We start from the raw sequence: 16,758 nt of genomic DNA, 5'->3' as shown, positions 1-16,758 counted from the left end.
TTCCAACAAAATTTATTGTTAGTTTTTTTTTTTTTTTGCCTTTATTTCTGTTCAGTTGTCAAGTAATTAGAAAGTATATTTCTCAAGCAATAGATTATGTGTCCACCAATCATCTGTCAGTCTGTTGCACTGTGGTTGCTTGCATGTTGCTTTGACACTGTAGGTTATGCCACCAATGTTTCAAATACAAGCAGGGTCACCAATAGTTGACAAGAGTCAGCAGAGTTTCCAGACTAAGAAAGACTGGGAAGAAGGATAGGGCTACTTCTTGTGAAAAAAATTGGCTAGTGAAAACCTTATGAATAGCAGGAAAACACTGTCTAATATGTTGTTGTTGTTAGGGGCCATTGACTTGGCTGTGACTCACAGCAAGGAAATGCACAACGGAATGAAACACTTCCCAGTCCTGCCCCACCCTCATAGTCTTTGGTATCCTTGCATTCATTACTGCAGCCACTGTGTCAATCCATCTCGTCCAGGGTCTTTCCCTTCTTTTTTTTTTTTTTTTTACCAAGCATGATATCTTTCCTGAGGGAATGTTCCCTTCTGACACTGTGACCAAAGTAGGTGAGACTAAGTCTGGTCATTTTTGCTTCCAAGGAGCATTTGGCTGCACTTTTTAGTCTGATATATTACTAGAAAACTCTATGAATATCTGTGAAACACTGATATAGTGCCAAAGGATAAACCCCTCAGGTTGGAAGGAACTCAAAATATGACTGGGGAAGAGATACCTTCCCAAAGTAGAGTTGACCTTAATGATGTAGATGGAGTAAAGCTTTTGGGACCTTCATTTGCTGATGGGGCATGACTCAAAATGGGAAGAAGCAGCCACAAACATCCATTAATAATCAGAATATGGAATATGTGAAGTATGAATCTCAGAGAATTGGAAGTTGTCAAAAATGAAATGAACTGCTAAAGATCAATATCCTTGGCATTAGTGAGTTGAAATGGACTGATAACGGCCATTTTGATTCAGACAATCACATGCTCTACTGTGCTGGGAATGACAAGTTGAAGAGGAATTGTCAAAAAGAATGTTTGAAGATGTGTTCTGAAGTGCAGTGCTGTCATTGATAGGACGATATTCAAACAAATACAAGGAAGATCAGTTAATACTACTATTTTTCAAATTCAGGCACCAACACTAAAGCCACAAATGAAGAAATTGAATATTTTTGCCAACTTCTGAAGTCTGAAATTGATGAAACACACAGTCAAGATACACTGATTATTGCTGATGATTGGAATGAAAATTTGGAAACAAAGAGGAAGCATTCATAGCTGGAAAAAATGGCCTTTGTGATAGAAATAATGCTGGAGATCATATGATACAATTTTGCAAAACGAACAACTTATTCATTGTAGATACCTTTTTTTCAACAACATAAATGGTGGCTATACATGTGAACCTCACCAGCTCAAATACACAGGAATCAGATCAACTACATCTGTAGAAAGATATGATGGAGAAGCTCAATATCATCACTCAAAACAAGGCCAGGGACTGACTGGCATAGACCATCAATTACTCATGTGCAAGTTCAAGCTAAAGCTGAAGAAATTTGGAATAAGTCCAAGAAAACCAAAATACTACCTTGAGTATATCCCACCTGAATTTGAGACCTTCTGAAGAATGGATTTGATGCATTGAAAACTAGTAACCAAAGACCAGATGAGTTGTGGGATGATAGAAAGAACATCATACATGAAGGAAGCAAAAGGTCATTAAAAAGACAGGAAAGGAAGATAAGACTAAAATGGATGTCAGAAGAGAGTTTAAAATTTGCTCTTGAATGGAGAGTAAAGTGAATAGAAGAAATGAGATAAAAGAACTGAATGAAAGACTTCAAAGGGCAGCTCAAGAAGACAAAGTAAAGATCTGTAGATAGAAAACCAAATGGGAAGAATACACTTGACATTTCTCAAACTGAAAGGACTGATGAAAAAGTTCAAGCCTCCATTTGTAATATTAGAGAACTAGGTGGGCAAAATATTGAATGATGCAGGAAGTATCGAAAGAAGGTGAAAGGAATACACAGAGCCACTGCACCAAAAGGAAGAAGTAGATGTTCAACTATTTCAGGAGGTAGCATATGATAAAGAACCAGTGGAATTAAAGGAAGAAGTCCAAGCTGCATTGAAGTAATTAGTGAAAAACAAGGCTTCAGGAGTTGATGGAAGACCCATGAGATATTTTAACAAACAGATGCAGCACTAGAGGCACTTACTTATTTATGCCAAGAAATTTGGAAGAAAATTATCTGGCTAATTGACTAGAGAGATCCATACTTGTGCCATTCCAAAGAGAAATGATCTAACAGAATATGGAAATGACCGAACAATATCATACACAAGTACAATTTTGCTGAAGATAATTCAAAAACTGTTACAACAATATATTGACAGGGAACTTCAAAAATGCAAACTGCATTCAGAAGAGGATGTGAAATGAGGGGTATCATTGATGATGTCAGATAGATCTTGTCTGAAAGCGAAGAATACCTGAGAGAGATTTACCTGTGTTGTACCTGCCTTACTATGTGAAGGGATTTAACTGTGTGGATCATAACACCTTATGTATAACATTGTGAAGAATAGGAACTCCAGACCACTGAATTGTGCTCAGCAGTAACCTTTACCTAGACCAGGAGGCTGTCATTCGAACAGAACAAGGGGATGCTGCATGGTTTAAAATCAGGAACGGTGTGCATCAGGGTGTGCATCACCATACTTATTTAATCTGTATGCTGAGCAAATAATCCAAGAAACTGGACTATATGAAGAAGAAGGCAGCCTCAGGATTAGAGAAAGAATCATTAACAACTTGCAATATTCAGATTACACAACCTTGCTTGCTGAAAGTGAAGATGACTTGAAACACTTACTGATGAAGATAAAAGACCTCAGTCTTCAGTATGGATTACAACTCAATGTACAGAAAATGAAAATCCTCCCAACTGGACCAATAAGCAACATCACAATAAAGGGATAGAAGACTGAAGTTGTCAGGGAACTCATTTTATTTTGATCTACAATCAACACTCATGGAAGCAGCAGTTAAGAAATCTGACCTCATATTACACTGGGCAAATCTGCTGCAAAAGACCTCTTTAAAGTGTTAAAAAGCAAAAATGTCACTTTGAAGACTAAGGTGTGTCTAACCTAAGCCTTGATACTTTCAGGAACCTCATATGCATGTAAAATCTAGAAAATGAATAAGGAAGATCGAAGAAGAGTTGATCCCTTTGAATTGTGATGCTGGCAAAGAACACTGAATCTACCGTGGGCTATCAAAAGGACACACAAGTCTGGCCTGGAAGTACAGCCAGAAAGTTCCTTGGAAGCAAGAATGGCAAGAGTTCCTCTCACCTACTTTGGTCATGTTGTCAGAAGGGATTAATCCCTGGAGAAAATATCGTGCTTGGTAAAGTAGAGGGTCAGTGAAAGGGGAAGACCCTAACCAAGATGGATTGACACAGTGGCTACTGCAATGGGCTCCAGTACAGCAATGCTTGTGAGGATGGCATAGGTCAGGGCAATGTATCCTTCTGTGGGACATAGGGTCACCATGATTAGAAGCCAACTCAACAGCACCTAACCACAAATCAGGTACTATTCGGCAGATTTCACTCCTACCTCCATAGAGTTTCTCTTGCTAAGTTATACTACACATTTCAATTGATTTAGGCAGGTGTTCTGTGAATACTTAACAGAAATGTTATTAAGGATCAATCTTTTAATACTTTTCAGTTAAAGCAAAGTACAAACAACACTCCCACTTAAAAATTGTAGTAACATCTGTCTATCAACTATCATCTTCAGTTAAAGAAAGAGAAGAGAAAACACAAATCAAAATAGATTACAGATTTATAAAAATATGAAAGATATTGATAGATATTAATAAAAAATGCTTTATGTTTTATAAAGTGTTCTAATTTCTCCTTTATAAAGTGATTTGATTTCTTGATTAATAGACTCAGTATAATAATAAAGAAAGACTAGCTTATGTGAGACCAAACAGATCCTGAAGGAAAAGAACAACTAGGAAGTTTTTTTGTTTAAAATCTATTTTGAAATATTGGAGCCAGCATTTGATCAATCACGAACTAGCACAGAATATAAATGGCTTGAGCTGAACCCAAAATTCTAAGCCATCATTCCCTTGGTGATTTGTGTAAAAAGTTACAGTACTGAGAAGTTGATCAAAATTTTGTACAGGCTCTTGGGATTAAAAAAGCAAAAATAAATGATGATATTGACTAAGGAGGTCAGAACTTGAGTGGTCAAGATCCCAGAAGAAGCACAGAGAGGGAAGCCGAACAATTGGTAGGTCTCTGTATATTTGTTAGTTTTTAAAATATTAAACAAAATGGTAAGAAACCCAAGGTAACTCTGCCAATTTCATGATCAGAGGAGACGAGCTTTTCATTCAAGAACTGACAAAGGGAAGGAGCCTTGGTAAATAAACAGTCTAGGTTTTCAACTGGTGTAGGAGTAAATTCAAATAGTCTTACAATAAAGGCTGAGAGTTGGTTTCTGCTCCATTCAATTTCAGGCTAATTGAGTTATTCTGCTCCTATTCTACCACCTTTCAGAAATTAAAGATAATCATCTCTGACTGTAAATAACATCATTAAATTACCTATATAATTTTTCAGACCCATTGTTAAACATTCTATAACACATCAGCAGATTTAAAAGATGACAGGAGTAAATCACTGGAAATTGAGGAATTAAATAACAATAAAAAATAAACAAAAAGCAATTATGTCAAATCAATTCTGACTCACGGCAACCCATGTGTGTCAGAGTATAACTATGCTTCCTAGAGTTTTCAATGGCTGATATTTCCAGAAGGAAAATCACCAGGCCTTTTTTCCGAGGCAGCTCTGAGTGGCCTGAAACTGCCAATCTTATGACTAGTAGCTGAACCCTTTAACAGTTTGTACCAAGCAGGGATGCCAAAGACAGTAGTTTCTGGAATTGTCATATATGAATTTTTAAATAATTCCGATTAGTACATGTGACAACATAGGTATTTTCAAAGGAATATTGAAATCTACAAAAGGAATCATATGGTAATTCTAGAATTAGCATTAAAATATAGTGTAAGACATATCTATATTGAGAATTTGTGAGTAGAAAAATAAGGCATTAGGAAACAAACTAAAATGCAGAGAGGAGAAATCTATCAAAAACACAATAAAGGGCATACAAGATACGAGACAGCATGTTAAATTCTAGCATGAATTTTAGATTCCCAATATGTGAGAGGGAGGGGAAGAGAGAGATAAGAGAACTGTTCTGGTTACCTAGTCCCACTCTGACAAGAATATACCACAAATGAGATGGCTTTGACAAACAAGAGTTTATTCTCTTACAATATGGAGGTGTTATGTCTGGGTTCAAAGTGGCAGGCTCTAGGCGCTGGGTGAAAACCCCTCAACCTTGGGATTCTGCTCTGCCTCCTGCTCCCGGCCCACTGACTGGAAGATTTTTCTTCACTCAGACAGCTGCCGGCTGCTGAGACTAACAAACCCAAGGTCAACAAGTGAAAAGACATAGTCCCAATGTTACCGAGCAACACAGCAGACTATTAATTCAAGTCCATTGAAAGTCCTAAGAACGGAAGAGCATGGCAGGCTGCTGAACGACGACTCGGCTACATGCAAGGTTCAAGTGTGCCATAAGCTAGAGACCATACCCAAAGATGCTGCTTATATATGGGAAACAGACCACATCTCTAAAGCAGCTGTTCAGCTGCTTGTGATAGATCCCACTGTGGAGTTGATTGCCAGTCTCCTCATGGGGAATAACTACCACCAGCTGCCCAGCCCCTCAACCAGGCCCAGCCAAGTTGACACATAGCTTTAACTACCACGAGAATTTAAGGTGAGGTGAAATGAGTAAAGAGGAGAAAATAGAAGACAGGAGAGAAAAGAAGAGGAAATTGAATAAATGAAGACATTTACTGAGAATTTTTCCAAACTGATATGAATGAACTGATATGTCCAAGTTGTACCAATGTCCTGTAAATGGAATGATGATACAGTTTTGAGGTTTGAATTTTTTTTTTTTCTGTGTGATTCCTTAAGATTAATACACATAGCTACATTTTCATTACTGTGCAAATTTGCATTATAAGAATTTGCTACAATGTACTTATTTATTTCTCAGTGGGTGGACTGAAGTGTTTACCGTTGTGCTATTAGAAATAATGTTGTGATTAAGATTCTTGTACATATGTTTAAGGAGCTCTGGTAGCGTAGTGGCTAAGGCACTTGACTGCTAACCAGAAGGCTGGCGGTTCAAATCCACCAGCCACTCCTCGGAAGGAAGATGGGGCAATCTACTTCTGTAGTGATACTGCTTCAGAAACCCAAGGAGGGGTTGCTATGAGTTGGGTCCTACTCAAGGGCACATAACAACAGCAACAACAACATATGTTTAGGAACACATCTGCACACATTTCGTTTGAACATATACTCAGAAGTAAAATGGTGAGTTTATAAAATGAGCATATATTTGTGTCACCTGTGGTATTAAAAAGGCAAGCCAAAAAGTCTTATAAAACCACTATATATCCTGAGGAAATTAAGAGAGATATTAAATGACCAGGCAAAACTGACAACTAACTATTCTACACACAGTCAAATGAATCATGCATGGTCTGATAAAAATATTTTATCCATATATTTAAAGAACAACTAGTTAACAGTTGTCACTATTGCTTTCTCTTTAATTGTGCCTATTTCATCATTGAAGAAGACTTGAAAGAGTTAAACTACACTCTTATCTTGATAATAAGATAACAAAATTTTCTACCTGATTCTTTTAACCCCAGTACCTAATTAAGAGTTAGAAAAGACGAAAAGTACCATTTCTTCCAATAATGAGCAAGTTAACAAAATAGTTTATATCAATCTTGTAAGAGTTTTAGAATTTCTTATTCTCTTATTTTTGTCTCTATTTCTGATTCTTCCCGAAAATATAATGAGAACTAAATCGAAATAGCCAAATGGTAAGCTGCATTTAGGATATGAATAGAAAGGGTGTCATCAGATGTCTTTTAAAATCAGAAGTAAAATCAAATTAAATCCAAGTGAGAACCAAATAGTTAGCCTGGTTTTTGAAATGTGTCAAGCATTTAAAAGACTAGGTAATTGTATAAAGGCAAAAATGAACATGGGAGAACTGAGATCACTTTGAGGATCATTGTAGTGCACAAAACGAAGTAGCACTTTTGGCTGCCTGAATGTATTATCTTTTCATAAACAAAAAGAATAACTCTGGAGAGAATACAGGACTTGCAATCTGATAGTCCTCCTCCTTTTTTTTTTTTTTTTTATCTCAAGGGAAAAAATTGAATTTATTAATTTGAAATGTGATTTTTACATTTTTATGTTTGCATATGAAGGTGTTTTCAAATTAGATTAGTTTTTAATAAATCAATTTTTAATTCACAGGGGCTCTTAGAATAGGCTACCCTGTGTGTGTTTAGTTTAATAAATTACTGATAGGAAACTTTAATAAGAAATTACTAGCTTTACTTTCTTTTTATGCTGAGAAGGGCTATTATAGGAGAATCTTTAAAGGAAAAAAGCACAATATATTAAGACGTTTTTCAGTCTCTTTCATTTCTTCTCTTTCCTAGCACTCCTTGTTTCCACTCTCCCAGTGCTAACATTGTTTTGTGTTTTTTATAAAGGTTATTGTGATTTTCTTTTTTTAAGTGGCTGCTACTATAATATCACTGTGTATAAAGGGCTCTCCTGCAGTTGGAAATGAATATATTATGCTATAAGGAGCTCTGGTAGCATAGTGGCTAAAGCACTTGACTGCTAACCAGAAGGCTGGCGGTTCAAACCCACCGGCCACTCCTCGGAAGGAAGGTTGGGCAATCCTACTTCCGTAGTGATACTGCCTCGGAAACCCAAGGAGGGGTCGCTATGTGTCGGGGCCGACTCGACAGCACATAACAACAACATAAGTAATTTTAGTTAACCTTCTATTTAAAAAATATTTTTCGTGAAATTTCAACACTAACAAAATGTGAAAATAATTTTATGAGATGTCTAAGCTATGTTAGCAGGCCAATTCTCCTCTCTAAAATTGGCAAGTTGAAATATTGGGGCTGGAAATTTGAAATGATGTAGAAAATTCAGTGTTTTCTCTAGAGTGTTATTTTTCAAATAGAAAAGATGGGAAAAAAATCACCTGTACTTCTAGAAACAATGTATATTCTGTGAGTCTTAATCAAAAAAAGAATAAATGAAATCACTACTGGATTTCTGTTTAGATTATGATTCACTTGTTTCTAAATATGGTCCTTCATCACTGCATATAACCAGCCTATGACATCTTGCCAATCATGCTTACCTAGCTTCTTTTAAAGTATATGCTTTTGTTTATAGTTATGATTTAATAATTTATCATATAATTCAATATTTTTATATAATCTTATTATCAAGAATATATAATATATCAAGAAGCTTCAGTGATTTTTTTTTTTCCTTCCAGTAAATTCAAATGAATGGAATGACTTCACTGTGTCCTTTGCTCTTTTATAGTGACTTAGGGATTAATCAACTAATATATAATATAATATAATATAAAACTAATATAATATAATATATTATATATATTATATATATATATATTTTAATATATATATTTGGGTAAATAGGAGCTCTAGTAGCATAGTACCTAAGGCATATGATTGCTAACCAGAAGGCTGGAGGTTCAAACCCACCAGCTGCTCCTCAGAAGGAAGGTTGGGCAATCTACTTTTGTATTGATATTGCCTCAGAAATCCAAGGAGGGGTCTCTATGAATTGGATCCAACTCAGTGGCAGTGCATTTATTTAGGTAAATATTTACCTAAAACATATATTAGTTGATTAATTTCCCCTAAGTCAATAAAAATAAACTACAGTGCCCAAATCAGTTGTTTCAAACTTCACAAATACATATTTATAAGAATTTACACAGAGAATTACTTTATCTTTTCATGGAAATGGAAAGTTATACTTTTTTATTTATTTGATGTTGTTCTGGGAGTATCACTCTAACATATGTGTTTATGCATTCTAAATCTCTCTCCATCTTATCTAAAGTAGGAATATGATCTAGTAATCTAAAGACCAAATTGGGGCCACAGAGAAGGAAGGTGCATGTCCCTGATGTTTGACAATTTCTATTGTGTGTTTGTCTCATATGCTACACTCTGGTGACCACAGGCAAGGAAGAAATAATATGTATACTTCTCAGGGGTTTTTAAATACTGTTTAAGAGAATTTCTTTTGTATTCTGCTACCAAAATATCCCAACATATGCAATTTTCATTTCTATTTTTCCCACTAGAAAACTAACACAAATGCTTGAGTGCACAGTGTAAACTCGATTCCCTTAAAATCACAGGAATCGTCAATCACTGTTCATCATCACTTTTAGTTGTTTCATGCTTCTTTGGGAGATACTTCTCTGGCATATGTTGATGCAGCAGAAAAGACAAATCCAATCTCTGCTGGAAGAAATGTACTTTGCCATCAAGTTCTTATCTCATCAGGGCACATATCTCATCTTCAGCCACCACATTACCATTTGGGGCACATATATTGCTTAACTCATTTGAAAAACATCAGATGAAATAGCTATTGGATTGTCATTTGATTTATCAAAGTAATTTTCTCCTAACTCAAGAATATCTTTGGGGTTTTGGAGATCTCCCATTTTCCAGTTTTATGAAATATTCTTAATGAGGTACAACTTAGATAATTTTTAAAATTTGTTTTTAATATTTTAAAGGGACTTAGTCTCACTTACTTTGGACATCTATCTTAACAGGAGGAGCCTGTCATTGGAGAAGGACATAATGCTCAGCAAATTAGAGGGTCAGTGAAAAAGAGACCTTCAATGACATGGACTGACACAGTGGCTGCAGCGATGTGCTTAAATACAGCAATAATTGTGAGGGTGGCCCAGTACTGGGCAGCTTTTTATTCTGTTGTATCTAGGGTCACTATGAGTTGGAATTCACTCAACAGCACCTAATACCAACAACAACAATATCAAATTTTGATTTTAGAATTCAATTGTGTGACTCAGGCTTTTGAAGGAAAAAAATTTAAAAATTATGAATGCTTAAATGTAATTTTCTTTGATACCTTGTAATCACCTTCTATACATGGTATAACTCTGAGAATAAGCTGTCAGATCAGGTGACCCCAGCACAACAACCTATCCTATGAAAAAGCTTCTTGATGAAATCTTCTCTAACTCAATGAATAAATATATGATACTGAACCTGGAGTTGTGGAGATAGTCTTCTAGAAGATCCCACTCAGAATCATACACTGTCCATATGATGGTGGTGGTGGTGTTAGGTGGCATTGAACAACAGGAAACCCACAGCACTAAACATGCACTATGATTAAGTAATTGATTACATTATTTCTTTCTATTTCTAAATATTAATGAGTTTAAAGCACATATTGTAAGTTTTAATATATTAAAAAATAAATACTTTACAGTTTTGAGGAGTTTGCAATGGGAGCTTATTAAAGGTTTTGTTCAATTTTAGTGAGTTTCTTATCCTCATGTGAATAAAGATGAATAAAATGACATTGTTCCATTCAAACTTTGCAAGCCAAATCAAATCTATAAAATATCAATCATTGAAAAAAAAGTAGTTGAATTAATTTCTAAGGTGTCCAAATTGCATTGAGGGGCTAGAAATTTGAGATATGATGCAGATTTCCAAATATGTCTACTAATTTAGACAAATTAAAAAGAAAATACAATACACTAAACTTTCAGTGTTATCTGCAAAAGTGAAATGGTACATGATTTCCTTGCCACCTCTACTTATTGTTTCATTGCTCATACATCCTGTACAGGGAAACTGTCTTAAAGATTTTTATACCTTCTTGACCAGTACTCCTGAATTCTGCTATTGTCTTTATGATCCACATCTGTTATTCTCCTGCTCTCTGATTTTCTCCTGGATCATTAGACCCAAGCTGTTATCTTTCTCTTTCTTTTTTCAACTTGGTCATTCTTCTCCTTCTAGGATTATACTTGTTTTTATATTAAACGTCATTTGGACTATAACTTAAAACTTCTCCGGACTCACCAGAGGTGATCACAAACCCTGGTATTGATACTGACATCTGTATAAGGTTTGGAAGAGACATAGAATTATGGTAATACTCTGGGAGGAGAAGTAGCAAAATCTAGACAAAATTCAATGGAAAAGTTAAATAAGAAGCAGTTAATTATCAAATTAAATTAAATCATCAGATGATGAATGCCTCATGGATCCTATGTACATTAATCTTCATGATATAAACTTTAATATTTTATCTGATAAACTCTATTTCTAATTGGAGATCCCAAGCAGATTTTGTAATGATAACAGAATTATGATTTAAAGCACAGTAAGAGAAGACAAAATACCACTTGAATATTTTCTACTTAAAGATTCCTAACCAAGGTATCCCTTATGGATTGAATGTGTCCCCCAAAATATGTATCAAATTGACTAGGTCATGATTTTCAGTATTATGTAATTATTCTTCATTTGGTGGGCTGATGCAATTATCCTATATGTTGTAAATTGCAATCTCTATGATCTTAATGGAACAGGGTTAGTGGCAGTTGTGTTAATGAAGCAGGATTAGGCTACATCTAGAGGATTAGACTGCATTTTGAGTATCTTGTGTCAATCTCCTTTAAAATATATATGTATATATATATTGTGATTTGGGTGAAAATTTACAGAGCAAATTCACTTTCCATACAGCAGTTCACATACACTTTGCTGCATGACATTGACTACAATTTCCACAATGCAACAGCTCCCCCCCCCCACTTTCTCCTCATAGGTACCTCTTCCCTGTGTCCTTCCCTCTCATGCACTCCTGCTCCCTGAGCTATGTTCCTGTGCATCCACAGCCCTTCTATTCTCCCATGATTGGTCTTCCAAGGAGTGTATCTACCTATTGTAAATGGTCAGCTCATATGCCTGTCTTTTGTTTGGCCAGAGGCCACAGGAGTGGATTCAATTCCAGACCTACAAGGCAACTAGGGAGCATAGTCTCCATGGTTCCATCAGGTTCTATCAGTCCAGTAAACCTGGTCCTTTTTTTTTTTTTTTTTTCTTCATGATTTTGATTTTTGTTACACATTGTTCTCCCGCTCTATCCAGGATCTCCTACATAGATACCCCTCCAAGTAGTTGACAGTGGTAGCCAGGTACCATCTAGTTCTTCTGGTCTCATAGTCAAATAGGCTGAGGATCATAGGGTGTACCAGTTGCTTGGACTAATTGTTTCCATGTGTCTTTGGTTTTCTTCATTTTTCTTTGCTCCGGATGAGGAGAGACCCATCATTGCATCTAGATGGCTGCTTACAAGCTTTTAAGATCCCAGTCGCTACTCGCCAAAATAGGATGCGGAACAATGCTTTTGTGTAGTATGTTATACAAATGAGCTTGATGTCCCTGTGACTATGGTCCCGTGCCCACAGGCCCAACTACTTGCTCCCTCGGGGTACCTGTCTGTGGCCAAGGAGTGACTATAACCATGTCCCTCGTCGGCTATACTATTTACCTGGGAATTCTTATAGAACTTAAAAATACACTTGTAGAAACATTGTCTGCCAACCCTATACATGGTCTTAGGCACACTGCCCCCTGCAGAGACATACCTAATTATTCAGCCTGTCCACTCATCTATCCTCCCATATATCAATGATTGCCTTCACTGACAATGTAGTACTGCATGTGCAAAAGGGTTCATCTTTGCTGTCTGAACCTCTCATGCACCTTTATGTCTTCCTCTTCCTCAATGCCACCGTGTTGATTATTTGCATTTGGTATATTGCCCTTCTCTTCACCCAAATCAATACTTGTCTCTTCCTATCTAACAGTGTTTGCTCCCCTCCCCTCCTCTCCCACCCCTGGAAACCATCAGAGAAAATTTCCTCCCATATATAAACTTTTCCTTGACTTTTTACTATAACAGACTAATACAATATTTGTCCTTCTGTGATTGACTTATTTCACTCAGCATAATGTATCCAAATTCATCCACGTTATGCATTGTTTTTCAGATTCTATGTTATTGTTTACCATTGCATAGTATTCCATTGTGTGTAGGTAACATAGTTTGGTTATCCATTCTTCAGTTGATAGACACCTAGATTATTTCCATCTTTTTGCAATTGAAAATAGTTCTGTGATGAACATGGTGTGCATATGTCTGTTCCTATCCTGGTTCTCACTTCTTTAGAATACATACCTAGTAATGAAATTTCTGGGTCAAATGGTATTTCTAATTCCAGCTCTTTAAGGAATTACCATACTGCTTTGCACAGTGGTTGTATCATTTGGCAAACCACCAGCAGTGTATGAAAGTCCCAATCTCTCCACATCCTCCCAGCATTTGTTATGTTCTGTCTTGTTGAGCTTTGCTACTAGTGCTGGGGCCAGATGGTATCTAATTGTTATTTTGATTTGCATCTCTCTAATGGCTAATGATCGTGAGCATTTCTTCATATTTTTGTTGAATGCCTGAATATCCTCCTTGGTGAAGTGTCTATTCATGTCTTCTTCCCATTTTTTAATTGGATTATTTGTCTTTTTTGCTGTTGAGGTGTTGGAGTTTTCTATAAATTATAAAGATAAGTCCCTTGTCAGATATGTCATTGCCGAATATATTGTCCAAATCTGTAAATTGTTTTTTGACTCTTGGAGAAGTCTTTGGAACCACAAAAAATTTAATTTTGAGAAGGTTCCATTCATCTAGTTTCTCTTCTGCTGTTTGTACATTTTTATAGTCTATATACCATATATTAGGACCCTGAAATTTGCCCCTAGTTTTTCCTTGAGGAACTCTATAGTTTAAGTTTCACATTTACATCTTTGATCCATCTGGAGTTCAGTTTTGTGTACGGTGGGAGGTACAGATCTTGTTTCATTTTTTCTGCAAATGGATATCCAGTTTTGCCAATGCCATTTATTAAAAAGGCATTCTCTTCCCCATTTAATGGATTTTGGCCCTCTGTCAAAGATCAGCTGACCATAGTTGAATGGATCTATTTCTGAATTCTCAATTCTATTCCATTGGTCTATGCGTCTGTCATTGTACCAATACAAAGCAATTTTGAGTACTGTGGCTGTATAGTATATTTTGAGATCTGTAAGTGTGAGACCTCCCACTTTGTTCTTCTTCAATAGTGCTTTCCTTCTCCAAGGTCTTTTTCCTTTCCATATAAAGTTAGTGATTGGTTTTTCCATATCCTTAAAGAATGTTGATGGGATCTGGATTAGTATTGCATTGAATGTATAAATTCTTTGGGTAAAATTGACATTTTCACAATGTTCAATCTTCCTGTCCTCAAGCATGGTATATTCTTCCATTTATGTAGATCTGTTATAGTTTATTTCTTTTTTTTTTTTTTTTAATTCAGTCTTTTTTTTTTTTTTAATTGTGATTTGGGCAAAAATTTATGGAGCAAATTCTATGGTAGCATACTAGTGTCTAAGGCACTTGACTGCTAACCAGATGGCTGGCAGTTCAAACCCACCAACTACTCTTTGGAAGGGAGGTTGGGTAATCTACTGTCATAGTGATACTGCCACAGAAACCCAAGGAGAGGTCGATATGAGTTGGGTCTGACTCAACGGCACATAACAACAACAACAACAGCAGTTCTCATACACTTTGTCTCATGACATTGACTACAATTTACCACAATTCAGTAGCTCCCCTCCCAATTCCTCCTGATAGTTACCTTTTCCCTGTGTCCATCCCTCCCTGCACTCCAGCTCCCTGAGCTCTCTTCCTATGCATAAACAGCGCTTCTATCTCCTATGATTATTCTCTCCAAGGAGTGTATCTACGTCAGGTAAATGTTCAACTGATATGCCTGTCTTTTGTTTTGTTGGAAACCACAGGTGTGGGTTCAATTCCAGACCTGAAGGGCAGCTAGGGGCCATAGTCTCAGTGGTTCCATCAGGCTCTGTCAGATCTGCAAACCTGCCCACCCCCATTTTTTTTCCAAATGATTTTGAGTTTTGTTCCACATTGATCTTCCTCTCTATCCATGATCTCCTACATTGATTCCCCCACCAAGTCGTTGACAGTGGTAACTGGGCACCATCTAGTTCTTCTGGTCTTATAGTCCTATTGGCTACAGATTGCATTGTGTACAAGTTGCTAGGACTAATTCTTTCCATGAATCTTTGTTTTTCTTCATTCTTCTTTGCTCTGGATGAAGAGAGACCCATCGTTGCATCTAGATGGCTACTTGCAAGCTTTTAAGATTCCAGTCTCTACTCGCCAAAGCAGGAGGTGGAATGATGTTTTGTGTAGTATGTTATGCCAAGTGAGCTTGATGGCCCCTGTGACTATGGTCCTGAGCCCATAGGTTCAACTACTCGGTCCCTCTGTGTAGCTGGCTGTGACCAAGGATTGACTGCAAACTTGTCCCTTGTCAGCTCTACTACACACATGGGAATTCAGATCATATAAATACACTTATAGGGCCATTGTTTGCCAACCCTATACATGGTCTTGGGTACACTCCCCACTTCATAGACATACCTAATAATTCATCCCGTCCACCTATCTATCCAACCATATACCCATGTTTGCCTTCACTGACAATGCAGTACTGTATGTGCAGAAGGGTTCATCTTTGTTTTCTGCATGTACCATGTAGTTTCTATGTCTTCCTCTTCCTCAATGCCACCATGTTGATCACTCACATTTGCTACATTTCTCTTCTCTTCACCCAAATCAATACTTATCTCTACCTATCTAACAATGTTCCCTCCCCTCCCTTCTCACCCCTGGTAACCAACAAAGAAAATTTCCTTCCATAGATAAAACTTTCCTTGACTTTTACAATAATGGACTAATACAATATTTGTCCTTGCAGATTCTAGGTTATTCTTCAGGGTTGCATAGTATTCCATTGTGTGTATGTACCATAGTTTGGTTATCCATTCCTCAATTGATGGACACCTAGGTTGTTTCCATCTTTTTTCAATTTTAAATAGTGCTGTGATGAACATGGGTGTGCATATGTCTGTTCTTCTTATGGCTCTCACTCTCACTTCTTTAGGATGTCTCTGGTTCCCTGTTTACAATTGTGTAAGCTTATTTTACTTTGGATATGTCCATAGATGTGGTTACTGGATTATGTCATCCTGTGTATTAACGGTCGGTTGTTATTTGCTATTTTTGTTTCTCTGTTCAAAGGACTCCCTTTAGTATCTCTTGTAGAATTGGTCTGGTTTTAACAAATTCCCTTAATTTCTGCTTATCTGTCAATCTCCTAATTTCACCATCCTATTTGAGGGACAATTTTGCCAGGTATATAATTCTTGGGTGAAAATTTTCTGGGTTTTATATATACCATCCCATTGCCTCTCACTTGTATGGTTTCTGCTGAGAAATGAGAGCTTATTCTTACTGGTTGTCCTTTGTAAGTAATTTTTTTTTGTTTTTCCCATGCTGCTTTCAGGATTCTTAATTTGTCTTTGGTTTTGATGAGTTTGATAATGATATGTTTTTGCAATTTACTTTTGAGGTCTATCATGTTCAGGGTTCATTGGACTTCCTGAATGGATACATTCTCATCTTTCATCATATCAAGGAAGTTCTCCTCCAACAAATCTTGGAAAATTTTCTCAGTGTTTTTTTTTTTCTTTCTCTTCCTGTTCTGGAATTCCAATGACCCATA

The sequence above is a fragment of the Orycteropus afer genome, unplaced genomic scaffold, assembly GCF_000298275.1.
Source record: "Orycteropus afer afer isolate SDZICR_OR568_19922 unplaced genomic scaffold, OryAfe1.0 scaffold00349, whole genome shotgun sequence".
NCBI classification, from domain to species: domain Eukaryota; kingdom Metazoa; phylum Chordata; class Mammalia; order Tubulidentata; family Orycteropodidae; genus Orycteropus; species Orycteropus afer.
This window is presented reverse-complemented; position numbering follows the sequence as displayed.